This window comes from Manis javanica, chromosome 15 (genome assembly GCF_040802235.1).
Source record: "Manis javanica isolate MJ-LG chromosome 15, MJ_LKY, whole genome shotgun sequence".
Taxonomy (NCBI): domain Eukaryota; kingdom Metazoa; phylum Chordata; class Mammalia; order Pholidota; family Manidae; genus Manis; species Manis javanica.
The window spans coordinates 25471734-25487250 of NC_133170.1; the positions used below are offsets into that span (position 1 = coordinate 25471734).

Below are 15517 nucleotides of genomic sequence, written 5' to 3' on the forward strand. Positions count from 1 at the left end.
TTACAATTAGGGTTGTAGACTTTTTATTTCTGTAATTTTGTTTTGATTTCACAGAAGGAAGAAATCCTGATTTTCCCACATACAAAGTTGCAACTATGTAACAGTTTTTTTACCAGCTCACCTTCCAACCTCTAAATATTCCTCAAGAGAAGAGTGGTATGAAATTTTTGTTTCCAAACTGATTCATGAACATTTTTAAATAACTTGTATTCCTTTAGATACTTAAAGGTCAGAGAAGGACCCAAGACTTGGAAAAAGCATTTGTAAGTGTTTATAGTAGAATATTATCATAAGGTTATTGCACAACTGACTCTTCTGGACTTGTTTGAACAACTTTATGTGAGCTGACACACACATGGCTGAGCTTAAGACCAGTGGAACTAAAACCTTCCCAAGTAACAAGTTTTTAAGTCCAAATGCAGGTCCACAGTCCTTTATCTGACCCTGGTCAAAACCAAGCGCCTTTCAATATTCAAGATCTACAAATTTCAGAAATACAGTCAATTATGTAATGTCCCCAGCAGGATCTAAGGAAGCACCCTGTAATAAAACAGATGAATATTTCTTCCGAAAAATAGTTGAATAGTCACAGTGAGATAGTTAAAGACCCTAACCAGATACCAATCAGTTCAGGTCAGGCTTTGCCACTAAATAAGTTTTGGTGCCAAACTTACTAAAACACTTTCAGTTTAGGAAGGGGGTGGGGTGAAATAAGCAAAGGAAGAAGAAATTAAAGAGAATGCTTAACATCTTGATCTGAGCAGTGGTTACATGAGTGTATACACATGTCAAAGTTCATCAAGCTGTACACTAAGATTTGTGAATTTTATCGTGCATTTATTGAACCTCAATATTTAAAAATTTTCTTAAACACTCTTTCTGTTTTTAAGAGCACTTTAGATGCCAGGACTGTAGATTTCAGGACTGCAGACTCATATGGGCAGAAATGACAGAAAACTTCTCATATAGTATGCACAAAAGCATACATAAGTGGTGCACAGTACTTTTGAGGAGCATAATATTGTTTGCAGTTTCTTTAATGGTTAGAAATGTTTCAGAAGTAAAATAGCTCTTACCTGTATTAGCAAAAATGATATACGATGTTAGTGAAGATGTAGAAATGTTTTCAGAAGTAAAGTAGCTCTAGGGAGGTAAAGTGGAGTCAATAGAGAAGGAAGTGATTAAAAAAAAAACAGTAAAATGACAATGAAAACATTGAACTGTATTATTTCTAAGATTCCTGGCAAATGTAAGATTCTGAGTCCCGTGTCCTTTTAGTCACAGAGGTGGTCCCAGGAGAGCCCAGTGGCTGCCCTGACCTTGCTGGTTCCCACTCCCCTCCCCCTAAGGCATGTGCATCTTATCCTTCAAGTGCACTGGAGTAGAAAAATAAAGACAAAACCAGTGATTATTAAGAGACAATTAACAGAAAACAAAATACAGATTGGGCTTTGGAATTTAATGTGACTCATAACAAGGAAAATATTTAAATAAAACACACCTTTTTACCTGTATTAGCAAAAATGATATACTATGTTAGTGAAGATATAGAGAAAACAGTCACTTATGCATTGTTTTTGGAATCTAATTTGGTACAAACTCCATTTTTGCAACATGTTGTCCAATTGCAAATGCACATGCCTTTTACCCAGCAATTTCATTTCTAGGATTTTTCCCATAGTAATTCTCACATATGAGATAAATGACATACATAAAAAGTTATTCATCACAGCATTGATTATAATAGCAAATTATTGTAATTCCAAAAGGTCTGATACCAACATCAAGGAAATTGTGGGATATCTAAATAATGGAATACAATGTAGCCATTCCTTCTCCCAGATAGATAAATGAAAAAAGAAAGAAGCAGACAGCATGTATAAAACACTATTATTTGTATTAAAAAAGAAGGAGTGGGGATAAATTGCTTTATGTGCAAAAATACTGCTGGAAGAATATACAAGAAACAGTAGTGATCTTTAGAGAGGAGAAGAAAAGTATCATTGTATACTCTATCTTTCAAATTTGGAGCCATATAGAGACTTTATCTAGTCAGAAATAAATAGGTAAGAACTCTATTAAAATAATATTTAACTTAAGAAAATCGTAAAGGGTGACCTCATTGAGAGATAGACATTTATCAAAGATTGGTGAAAGTTAGATATTCAGAGATCTAGGGAAAAAGCATCCCAGGGAGAGGGAACAGCCAGTGCAAAGTTCCTGAATTAAGAATATGCTTGACATATCAGGGAACTGCACAGGCAGCCAAAACAGAGTAACATGAATGTATATTTTCAAAGGCTTACTCTGGCTGCTGAATTGAGGTCAGACTACAGGAGAAAAAGGGCATAAAGGGGACCAGTTAAGAAGACAACTATGGTAATCCAGCAAGAAATGATATCAGTGGAGGTGATGCAACATGGGCATGTTATGGAGAATATTTGAAGGAAGAGCCAAAAGATTTCCCGATGGAGTAAATATAGGAGGGAGATGGATGAGAAAAAGAGAAAAGTCCCCTAGATGCAGGAAATTAAAAGGAGCAGGTTTGATGAAAAACAGGAGGCGCTCCCTTTGGACCTCTGAGTTCCAGATGCCTATTGGAGTAGGCCAAGGTGGGGTAACAAGGACCAGACGTACCCTCCCTCTTGAGACAAACAGCAACAAGAAAAACATCAAATAAATGAGGCAACAGTTTTCAAGACATCAGTTAACAAAGGACAAATGACAAGTATTTGTAATCAAGGACAATGATCCCTGAGAGACTGAGCCCTTCGATTGCCCCAACTTACTTTCTTGAGTTTCCAAGCTGAGAGGCTGGAAGGAGAAACCTAAGTGGGGCTCAGCTGACTCCCCGAGTTGAAGAGACAGAGCCCAAAGTGCAGGGAGACCAAGGCCTCTAGAGGTCACAGAACTGAGCCTCACAGAGGAAAAGGCCACACAGAGAGAACTCGGAGAACTGCAGACAATCCCTGCAAGTATTCACCCATATGAGTACCCCTACAAGTATTCACCATAAAAGATGATTAGCTGGAATAGTGCCTGGTGATCACCAGGGCTGGGAACAGTGCCAGAAACCTCAGAATTCAAGGGGCATTGTGCGGGGTGTGCAGAAGGGTCTGGCTTCAGTAGTAGGGAAGAATCAGCCCCAGATTAAATGGTGTTCTGTTTACCTAACAAACGTTAAGACCAAGACCTAAAAGGACCCCACTGTTTCAGAGTAACTGAGTCCCAGAACGAAGCTCAAAAATATTTATAGAATTATAAAAATATCCAGCACCCAAGAAGATAAAATTCACAGTATGGCAACCAATCAAAGAATACAAGCATACAATCAAGCAGGAAAATATGACTTGTTACAGGAGAAAATCTATCATAACCAAACCAAAACTGACATAGATGTAAGAATTAACAGACCAGGGCATAAGACTGTATCCTATATGTTCAAAAACTTAGATAAATGTTTAGTAGACACCCAAGGAGAGATGCTGAATAGGTTTCTTGATGCATAAGTTTTGAGTTGAGGGAAGAGGTCAGAATTAAAAATGTAAATTTCACAGTCACTGGTAGATGTATAAATGGGTATTTAAAGCCAAAGCTTGGATGACGCAACCAAGGGAGTGAAGTCAGAGAAAAGGACCAAGGGCTATGCCCTGAGCATGCCAGTATTGAAAGTATGGGAGAATAGGAAAAATCAGAAAGGGAGGCTCAGAAATAGTGACTGTGATGGAATGATTATGTCCCCTCAAAATTCATACTTTGAAACCTTAACTCCCAATAGGATGATATTTGTAGGTGGGGCCTCTGGGAAGTAACCAGGTTTGTATTAGCTCATGATAGTGAGACCCTCATGATGTGATTAATGCCTTTATAAGAAGAGGAAGTGATCTCTCCATAAACATGCACCAAGGGCAGGCCATGTGCACGCAGAGTGAAGCAGCCATCTGCAAGCCAGAAAAAGGGACCTCACCAAGAACAGAATCTGCTGGCACCTTGATCTTGGACTTCCCAGTTTCCAGAATAGTGAGGATTAAATGTCTATTGTTTAAGCCACCTTGTCTATGGTATTTCACTATGGTAGCCTGCAGGGACTAAGATAGTGAGCACTGAGATAGGAGGAAAACCTGGGAAGTTCAGAATTTCAGAAGCCAAGGAAAGAGAGTCCATCAAGGCAAAGCAGTGACCAATTGATCAACTTGGCAAATGTTGCTGACAGGTCAAGATGAAGACTGAGGATTTATGCTCAGATAGAGCAATATCCAAGTCATCAGTGATCCAGGAAAACAGTTTGATGGAATGGTGAGGACACAAGCCAGACCGAAGCTGGAGACAAAGAGTTATTTAAGGAATTTACTACCAAAGGGAACAAGCAAACAGGGTAAGCTATTGGGGGAACTGGAGTCAAGAGAAGGTTTTTTTAATTAGAGAAATAACAACATGCCTATATGCTGATAGGAATCACGTAATTGAGAAAGCGGTGTTGATGGGTGTGGGTGGGGGAGAGATGGGGCCCCTGGAGGCATAGATAATTTACCTATGGTAACAGGCAGGCAAGCAGAATATAAGGCTGGTATTTCAGTAGGTGTGGTGAGAGAAGTGGGTAGTTGTCTTCTAATTCTTCATTTGTCTTGATGAAGTAGAAAATAAGGTCATCAAGCAGAGAGATTTGGGGATTTGGGGAGAAGAAGGAATGAAATAGTCATCAAGGCAAGTGGGAGAGACAATGGATTAGGGAATTTTGAATGCCTGGGAGCATTAAGGGTCCACTTGAGATTCATGGTCATGAACTGAAAGTGAGACAGTTGTGTGAGCTTGGCTGTGTGTTTTCCCCCAGCAACAGTGCACCAACATAGGCATAGAGAAGGCAAGTTTGATTTTGCCAAGTGAATATATTGAAACCATAGAAGGGTAAGGATGTCCAAGATGTATGCAAGAGTTATTATATGGAATTGAAGCTGGGTAAAGAGGGGATTAAGTACACAGAGGGTGATGGACAGCAAATATGCAGTAGATTAATGTATTAGAGTTCCTGGTTTTACAGAATATAGGAAGTATGGCCATATAGGAATTGACCTGGAAAAATAGGTGGCAGTGGCAAAAGAATGGGATGTGTGAACTTGGGATTACAGTAGAGTGCAGTTATTAGTAATGAAAAGGTCAGGTTAGGCATGGCCATGGAAGTGTGTGGCTGAGATAGAGCAGAAGGTAAGATTGTTGAAGAAGAAGGTCTGTGGAACTACAAGGCCAAAGTTCTAGAAGGATCACCTGTCTGCACATTAAAATTGCGAAAAATTATGACAGGCATAATATTAGAATGACAATGAATCAGGAACCAAGATCACTGAGAAATGAGGGGAATGACCCAAGATGTAGGAGATGATCCAAACAATGAGAAGATGTTGATGATGTAGTCAATGACATGAGCTTCAAAACTGAGAGGCTGAGAGAAGGAGAGCATGGTCTGTATGTGGAAGGCAGTCGCCCTGCCAGTCCCAATGGAACAGAGGCTGTGGGAGAAAAATACAGTCACCAGTTGAGAAAGCTGCAGGAGGGCACAGTAACTCACAAATTGACTCTGGAATCAAACTCTTGGGCCACTTTCTACCCATGGCACCTCATCAAGTTAGTTATCCTCTCTGAGCCTCAGTTTCTTTGTCTGTAAAATGGGGATAATAGTAGTATCTCATACAAATACTGAAGAGTTGAATGAGATAATACATGTAACAGGCTTACCGCAGTGTCAAGCACATTATAAGATACACTGTGAAGATGTCCTTCTGGTTCTTTACTGCCTTAATATCCACAACCAGAGGGCAGGATCTTTCTTTGTGACTGTGATCTTTGAATTACACTTTTTATCCCTTTTCCTTCCCAACACACCTTTTTCAGGACAATTTTTTAAGATCCGCCACCCTCAAGCAATCCCTGCCATTTCTGGATAATGGTTGAAATGTCATTGACAAAAGTCCTTCAAACCTTTAGCTATAGGTGAGCTGGATGAATTGACATATCTGTTCACACTGGTAGTGAGGACAGCACAGGATGTCAAAAGAGGAATAAGCAGAAAGAAAAGGAGGCTGGAAAAGGCTCAGGGCCACTTAAAACAAACTGAAAAACTTCATAACCTGCTGTGAAAAAGCTCTACATTAAGTTGTGTCACAAGTACAGAGCGCCTCCATGGTCCCAGAGCAGATGTAGAGTTAAACCTAGGTCCATTTTAGGTGACTACTGTTTTTCCAAAATCTCTCAGATTATCTCTGTTGAGGCTCTTGGGCTCAGCCCTTCCCCATGTTCACCACTGCTTGGTTCCAGAATACAATCCCTCCTTTGGGGATTCTTTGGGACACTGGCCTCCAAGGATGCAGAATTCTGGGTGGGGGGTAGGGGTTTGTCCTGGGGTTTCCCTCCACTCTGTACTCAGATACTTTTTTGCTTTGTCCCTGGCTTCTGTGAATTTTTATTCTAGTCGTCCTTTTTTTTTCTTGTTGGAAACCTTAGTTTCTTCTTGCTTTCTGTCCAAGAGAGATCAAGAAATATTTACATTTTACCCATGAATAGATGGATACCCAGAAAAACTTGAGTATATTATGCCAAAAATATTTCAGTCAGTCTCAAACTGTGAAGACAAAAGAAAAAAATTGCTTCCACACTAAACATAAAGGGAGACAGAGATATCAAACAGCCTATTTGGAGATCAGACAGAATACAGTGGTTAAAATTAGAATTAGTACCTTATTGGCAGTTGTTGGTATTTTATGTCCATTGTATTCCCTTGTAGTAAAAAAAGAGACTTTTAAAACAGAACCTGCAGCCCCAGGTAACAAGATGCATTAGGGGACACTCTCCCTAACTTCATGATCTCCCCTTTGGGGTTCCTTCACTGTGGCCGCTGTTGCCACAATTTCACTGCCCCCGTCATTATCTACTTGCCCTCTTTCTCTACCTGCAAGGTGGGCACAGTCCAAATCCAGTTACCTGACCTCTCAGCACAACTGAGAAAGGCTGGATCTTTGTAAAGTGTCTTTTTAAATTGAAAGAGAAACTATAAAAGAGAAGAGTGTGACTATAAAGGGGTAGCACAAAGGAGATCTCTGTGGTGATGGAACATCTCTGTATTTTTTTTTTACTTTTTTCTTTATTAGAATGATTACCATTTTTATTGTGCCCAATTTTTCATGTTTTGTGGTTTTAGGAATGGTGGCAATAGCAAGAAGGAGGAAAGAAAGAAAAGGAAGAAATAAGAAAGGTTGAAAAGAAAGGAAGAAAGAAATGGTAAGAAAAGGAAGGGAAAGGGGAACATTTCTGTGTCTTCATTGCAGTAGTGATTACATAAATCTCCACGTGGATAAAATGACATAAAACTATACACACAATTACCAGTATGTTTTCTGGTTTTGATATTGTATTATAGTTACATAGGATGGAACCATTAGAGGAAGCTGGTGAAGGGTACACAGGACTTCCCTGTACTATCCTTGCAATTTGCTGTGAATCTATATTTCAAAAGAAAAAGGGTTTTTTTTAACCATCATTTTAAAAAATGGCAGCATTCATGGATTTGGTCAAAATTAAATAACATATTCTCCACCCACTTTCAACAATGGACAGAGCATACAGACAGAAAATCAATAAGGAAACATTGGACTTAAACTACATACTGGATCAGATGGGCCTTCCAGACATTTATAGAACATTCCATTCAATAGCAACAGAATACACATTCTTCTCAAATACACATGAAACATTCTCCAGGATAGATCATATATTAAGCCACAGAATAAGTCTTACTAGGTTTAAGAAAATTGAAATCATATCTATCAAGCATCTTTTCTGACCACAATAATATGAAACTAGAAATCAATTAAAAGAAGAAAAATGGAAAATTCACAAATATGTGGAGATTAAATGATGTGCTTTTGAACAACAAATGGGTCAATGAAGAAATCAAAAGAGAAATAAAAAATATCTCGAGATATTTTTATATATTAAGTATTTTGTATTAGATAACATACTAAAACTTATGGGATGCAACAAAATCTATTCTAAGAGAGAGGTTCATAGTGATAAATGCCTACATTAAAAACAAGAAAGATCTCAAATAAACAACCTAACTTTACACCCCAAGGAACTAGAAAAAGCAGAACAAACTAAGCCCAAAGTTTTTTGAAGGAAGAAAATAACAAAGATCAGTGTGGAAATAAATGAAACAGGGACTAAAAAAGACAATAGAAAAGATCATTGGAACTGCGTTTTTTTTAAGAGCTGAGTTTTTTAAAAGATTAGCAAAATAGACAAGTCTTTTAACCAGATTTACAAAGAAAAAGAGAAGGCCTACATAAATAAAATTCTATATGAAAGAGGAGAAATTACAACGATATCACACAAATACAAAGAATAAGAGACTACTATAAACAATTATACAGCAACAAATAGAACCACCTAAGAAAAAATGGATAAATTCCTACAAACATACAATCTACCAAGACTGAATCATTAAGAAATAGAAAATCTGAACAAACCAATTACTAATAAAAAAATTGAGTCAGTAATCAAAAACTCCCAATAAACAAAAGATAAGAACCAGAAGTCTTCACTGATAGATTCTACCAAACACGTAAGATTAATGCCAATCTTTCTCAAACTCTTCCAAAAATGGAAGAAGAGGGAACACCTCCAAACTTATTTTATGAGGCCAAAATTCCCCTAATACCAAAGCCAGACAAGGACACTACAAAATAAGAAAATTACATGTCAATATCCTTGATGAACACAGACGCAAAAATCCTCAACAAAATATTAGCATACCAAATACAAGTACATTAAAAAGATCATGTACCATGATCAAGAGGGATTTATTCCATGGACACAAGCATGATTCAACACTCACCAATCAATGTGCTACACCACATTAATAAAATTAATTAAAAACCACATGATCATCTCAACAGATGCAGAAAAAGCATTTGAAAAAAATTCAACATCATTCATGATAAAAATTCTCAATAAACTGGGTATAGAGGGAAGGTATCTCAATATAACAAAGGCCATACACAACAAGTCCACAGCTAATGTCATACTAAACAGTGAAAAGTTGAAGCCTTTTTCGCTAAGGTCAGGAACAAGACAAGGATACCCATTCTCTCTACTTTTATTCAACATAATACTAGAAGTCCTAGCCAGAGCAATTAGGCAAGAAAAATAAGTAAAAGGCATCCATGTTCAAAGGAAGAAGTAAAATTGTCTGTATTTGCTGATGATATGATACTATCTATAGAAAATCCTAAAGCTTACACACACACACAAACCTGGTTAGAACTAATAACTGAATTTAATAAAGTTGTAGGATACAAAATCAATATACAAAAATCAGTTGTGTTTCTATACACTAACAATGAACTATCAGAAAGAGAAATTAAGAAAACCATCCCATTTACAATCAAAAAGAGTAAAATACTTGGGAATAAATACAGCATCAAAAAGAGTAAAATACTTAGGAATAAATTTAACCAAGGGGGAGAAAGATATATACACTGAAAATTATAAAATACTGATGAAAGAAAATGAAGAAGACACAAATAAATGGAAAGCTACTTCATGCTCATGGATTGGAAGAATTAATGTTAAAATGTCCATACTACCCAAAGCCATCTATTGATTCAATGCAACCCCTATCAAAATTCCAATGGCATTTTTCACAGAAATAGAACAAGCAATCCTAAAATTTGTATAGAACCACAAAAGACCCTGAATATCCAAAGCAATCTTAACAAAGAACACAGCTGGAGGTGCCACATATCTTGATTTCAAACTATATTACAAAGCTACAGTGATTAAAACTGTGTGGTACTGGCATTAAAAACAAATGCATAGATCAATGGAACAGAAGAGAGAGCCTAGAAGTAAACCTACATATACATGGTCAATTAATTTTTGACAAAGAGCCAAAAATATACAATGGGGAATGAAAAGTCTCTTCAATAGACAGTGTTGAGAAAACTGGATTGCCATACTGGACCCCTATCTTACACCATACACAAAAATCAACTTAAGGGTCACAATGGAGCCATGGTAGTGCTGCCCTCTGAGTCTAGCCCACACCCCAGATTGGTGTGCTGGGGCTGAAGGGTGGGGGAATTGGGCTGCACAAGGCGGGCTGGATGGGCTGGTGCCAGGTGTGAGCATGCTGCTGACTGGGCACCATGGCTTCTTGGCCCTGTGTCCTTCAGGTTGAAGCATGCCAGCAGCTGAAGCCCTGAATGGTTGAGAGTTACTGGGACTGCAGCTTCTGCACCTCCTCGAATGGCGCTGAGGCCTTCAAGGTCCTGATGTACAATGCTCAGAAGGGCACTTTCACCCAGAAACTGCCACCTGTCTCCCAGTTGGTTGCACAGCAAGTTGTTTGCAGTCTGTGTCCCCTACACAAAGAAAGAGAAAAGAGGTAAAATAGAAAATGACAAAAGTGAACAGGAAAATAGCGAAAGAACAGTCATGAGAAAACCAGGCCAAGATTGAAACATGTTGATCGGAGCAGCTCTCAACACTTGGTAAGTTACCGTTGGGGATCTGACAGTCATTATTACAGACTTTAAGGAGAAAACGAAGTCACCGCCTGCATCTAGTGCTGCTTCTGCAGATACACAGTCAGAGGGGCTCCAGCTCTGATAACACAGAGAGGGCAGTGTCCAGGTTATCTTCACCCCAAGCAGAGGCCTCCTCATTGAACAGAGAATCTCATTAAAGTTTATATTCTCCAATTTCTTAGTCATTTCTGTCATACCATGCAAATACACAGATATACCAAGAAGTACCACATTTTCATAACAAACATATTCATGCACAATCCATAATTTGCATTTTACATAAAATAGAAGTCTGTTTATTGCAGACTATGCCTACCAAACAGTTCCAGACTTAATATTTTGGTCTCCACAGTTAAAGATGCTATGAAACTGTGGTTGAATTATTCATTATTCAGTATTATTGGTAAGTCTATTGTCACTTTTAGTTTAGTGAATTCTAACATGTAATTCTTGAATTCTCTACTATTGGCATGCAATGAATTTAAATTTTTATAACATAAGCTGCCTAAATGTGTTATTTGAGAATTGTGAAACAGTTATGTGAATACAAGTCAAAAATCAATCAACTATTGCTGCAACAGAATTTTCTTAATGGTTAGCCTCTTAAATACACCTGCTTGGTGTGGTTAAATAGAAAAATTGCTATTAAATAAAAAACTTGTATGAACCATTGCCAATGTTTTGACACATTTTATTAAATTCTTGTTCCTGAATTATTTCTGGTTTTATCTGTTTTTTTGTGGGCTTTTTTTTTTCGCTTATCTTTCAAAACATTTATTTATTGTAATATTTACTAGCAGACTAGTAAATAATAAAACATTGATTATTTAGCTTTATAATTCAGTTTTAGTGTTATTGTCATTAAACACTGGCATTTTCCATATTAAATAACACACCACAATTCAAATAATTATAAGCATTTGGCAAACAGAAGAGAAAAGAAACCTGTCATATTTTAAAAGCTGCAATTTGGGAAAAACTTTAACTTAATAGCTTGATTTCTGTTTTCTGGTCTCAAACTTTAGCTAGGGTCACAGAAGCATGAATCTAATTAATATAGAAATGAGAACTGTTGTGCAGAACTGGGAAATAACTAATCTTAAATCAGTTTAATTAGCCCCTTATGAAATATAACAATTCTTTTGGGGGGTGGAAGGGCATCAAACATATGTATTTTTCTTCGATTTCTTTTTTCCTCTTAAATACATGTTGGATGTCAATGTATCTGAATCTCCCTCATTCTTTTTTTTTTATTGAAGTATCATTGATATACAATCTTATATTGGTTTCAAGTATCCAACACAGTGGTTCAACATTTACCCATATTATTGAATCCTCATCCCCACTAGTGCAGTTACTATCTGTCAATATGTGAAGATGTTACAGAACCACTGGCTGTATTCTCCATGCTGTACTACCATCCCTGTGACCAATCTATATTATGATTGAGAATTTTTGTGCCCCTTTATCCTCCTCATCCTCTCCACCTACCCACCCCAACCCCTCCTTCAGTCATTCTCAGGGTCTATGAGTCCACTGCTATTTTGTCCATTTTGTTTTGTTTTGTTTTTATATCTTACAAATAAGTGAAATTATATGGTCTTTGTCTTTCTTTGCCTGGTTTATTTCACTGAGCATAACACCCTCTAGGTCCATCCATGTTGTTGCAAATAACAGGATTTCTTCTTTTTCAATGGCTGAATAATATTCCATTATGTATATGTACCACATCTTCTTTATCCATTCATCTATTTATGGACACTATGTTGCTTCCATAACTTGGCTATTGTAAATAATGTGGCCTTAAACATAAGGGTGCATTTATCTTTTCAAATCAGGGATTTTGTTTTCTTCAGGTAAATTCCTTGAAGTGGGATTACTGGATCAAATGGTATTTCTATTTTTAGTTTTTTGAGGAACCTCCATAAGTGGCTTTCCACTGTGGCTGCACAAATTGACATTCCTACCCACAGTGTAGGAGGGTTCACTTTTCTCCACAACCTCACCAACACTTGTAAATACAACAATTCTTATGAAAAATCAAAATGCCCTATTTCAAAATTGCCAGTTTATGCACTTATCAATATCCTGAAATTTAAAAAGTACTTACAACCCCTTACTATTATGTAAAATTATCAATCAAATATTTTTATAACTACAAAAAGATCAATTTTAAAACAAAATCTTTAATCCTGAAGATTTTAATGGAAGATTTGAAACCATGAAACTGCTGGAAGAAAACATAGGCAGTGAGCTCCTTAACATTGGTCTTGACAATTATTTCTTTTATTTGACACCTAAGGCAAAGGTAACAAGCAAAAATAAACAAATGGGACTACATCAAACTAAAAAGCTTCTGCTCAGCAAAGGAAACCATCAACAAAATGAAAAGGCAACCTGTAGAATGGGAGAAAATATTTGCAAACCATGTATTTGATAAGGAGTTAATATCCAAATTATACAAGGAACATATCCAATAGGAAAAAAGGAAATGACTCAATTTTAAAATGGGCAAAGGACATTTTTCCAGAGAAGACATATAAATGGCCAATTGAAACATGAAAAAGGTGCTCAGCATCCCTAAATAACGGGCAGATACAAGTCAAAACCACAATGAAATTTCACCTCAAATCTGTTATGATGGATGTTACAAAAAGAATAGAGATAACACACGCTGGGGACACTGGGGAGAAAAGGGAACCCTGGTACACTGTTGTTGAGCATGTAAACTGGTACAGCCACTGTGCAAAACAGTTTAGAGGTTTCTCAAGAAATTAAAATTAAACTACCTATGATCCAGCAATCTCATTTATGGGAATATACCCAGAGGAAATGAAACCATTACCTCAAAGAGATATCTGTATTTCCATGTTCATTGCAGCATTATTCACAAAAGCCAACATAAAGAAACTTGCTAAGAGTCTGTCAACAGATGAATGGATCAGGGAAATATGGTGTGTGAATATATATATATATATATATATATACACACATACATACATACACACACATATATGTATATATAGTACAATAGAATATTATTCAGCCTTTAAAAGAAAGATATCCTGTCATTTGAGACAATGTGGATGAAACTGGAGAGTATTATGCTAAATAAAATAAGCCAGCTAGAGAAAGGCAAATACTGCATAATATCACTTATATGTGGAATCTTACAAAAAAAAAGTCAAATTCATAGAAACAGAGAGGAGAAAAGTAGTTGCCAAGGAAGGGGTGGGCTGTGGGGGAAATAGGTTAGTAAGAGGGCACAAACTTTCAGTTATAAGATAAATAAGTCCTGAGGATGTAATTTGTCACATAGTGGCTATAGTTACTAACACCATATTGTGCAATTAAAATTTGCTAAGTGAGTAGAACTTAAATGTTCTCACAGAGACACAAAAAAATGTAAGGGTAAACATATGAGAGATGCATGTATAAATTAACTTGATGGAGGAAATCATTTCACAATATATAGGTACATCAAATCATCATGTTACAATTTTGTCAATTATAGCACAATAAAGCTTAAAAATTGTTTCTCAGATTTTTTATTTAAAAAAAGAACATATACGCAGTAAGCATAAACTCATGTTTCCATAGAAAATGTTTCTGATACTAGGAATCACAGTAAAAGAACTCTAAAACATCCCCAAATCCCTCTCACCCCTTCTGGACTAGCCCAGTGTCAACAAGATTCCTTCCCATCAAGTCACCTTGGCCTCTGGCCATTATCTTCTCCCTGGCATGAGGAGTTGATCCACCAGTCCATTTCCTTCTGATCAAAGAAATATGACAATTCACCTGCCTGAATAAGTTGTCTTTCCCTGAGTCTCAAGCAGACACATGTTCCCATATGGCAAGCAAAGCAGTATGATTGATACACATCAAGCCACATGAGTGATTTTCTAGCCCTTCTAGGCCTTGCTGAGCCCTTCCAAGCTCTGTAGTCTCTAGTGATGATTCATTTAGAATCCCTCCCTGCCATTCACCCAGGAAAATGATCCCATAGTACAGTTAACCATGCAAAAACCATACCCATCCTACTACACAAGGCTGCAGCAACCAGCAAATTCTTCCACCAACCTCACCTTATCAGTAAGGGCAGAACCCAAACAGACCAAGAGTCTCTTTGGCAGGGATGGGCTTCCTTTTTCTGTTACCTGTCAGATTCTAGGTTAATTTTTTTTCTATTGCTCCAATTATAAAAAATGAGGAAAATTTCTACATCATGAATATGTTTCTTAATCTTAATATTTTTCCAATTCTTTTTTTTCTCTAGAGGAATCCCCCTTCTCCCACCCAAAACACTGTCGTCTGGGGTACACTGTCAATTCCATTGCAGGTGTAATGACAGGCAAGTGGGGGAAGGTGGTTACAAGGCATATACGGTCAAGGAATAGCGTAAATGGCTTTGTGCTGTTTGGTTGACTCAGCACAATCCTCTGGAGGCTCCCTATTATAATTCCCCTTTGATTGTTCAGACTCTTCAGTTATCGTAGTGGATACTTCATCAGTGTTGACCTTCAGTCTAAGGTCAACTGTTGAATTTAGCTCTGTTGTTCTGTGGAGGTCAAAGTACTTTCTCAATGGGCTTCAGCTACAACCCCTTTGGCTTCTGATAAAAACTGTTCTCTTGAAAGCCACACGTCACATCAAACAGACCAGAGTCCTTCGAAACTCTTCCTCTCCGTCCATGGCTTTCATAAGACAGCCTATTAGGGCAACTGCCGCCCTAGACAGCTCTCCTGTCCTCATCTGAAACATACTAATCTCTGCTGTGCAGTCATTTTTCATCACTAATTATTTGAGAGGGGAGGAAGAGTTTTATTTTTCATTTTCATTCCTTTAAAAAAAAAAATAGAAGAGAGAGTCTTTGGATCTCCTGTCACTAGGACTTTCAGCCAGAACATCTTGGTGCAGAGATCTATCCAGAGAAGACA

The 15517-nt window shown here is 37.3% G+C and overlaps 1 pseudogene; it reads left to right on the forward strand.

Moving 5' to 3' along the window:
* Positions 1 to 9312: 9312 nt before the first annotated feature.
* LOC108384824 (YY1-associated factor 2 pseudogene) lies at positions 9313 to 10735 on the forward strand (annotated as a pseudogene).
* Positions 10736 to 15517: the final 4782 nt, after the last annotated feature.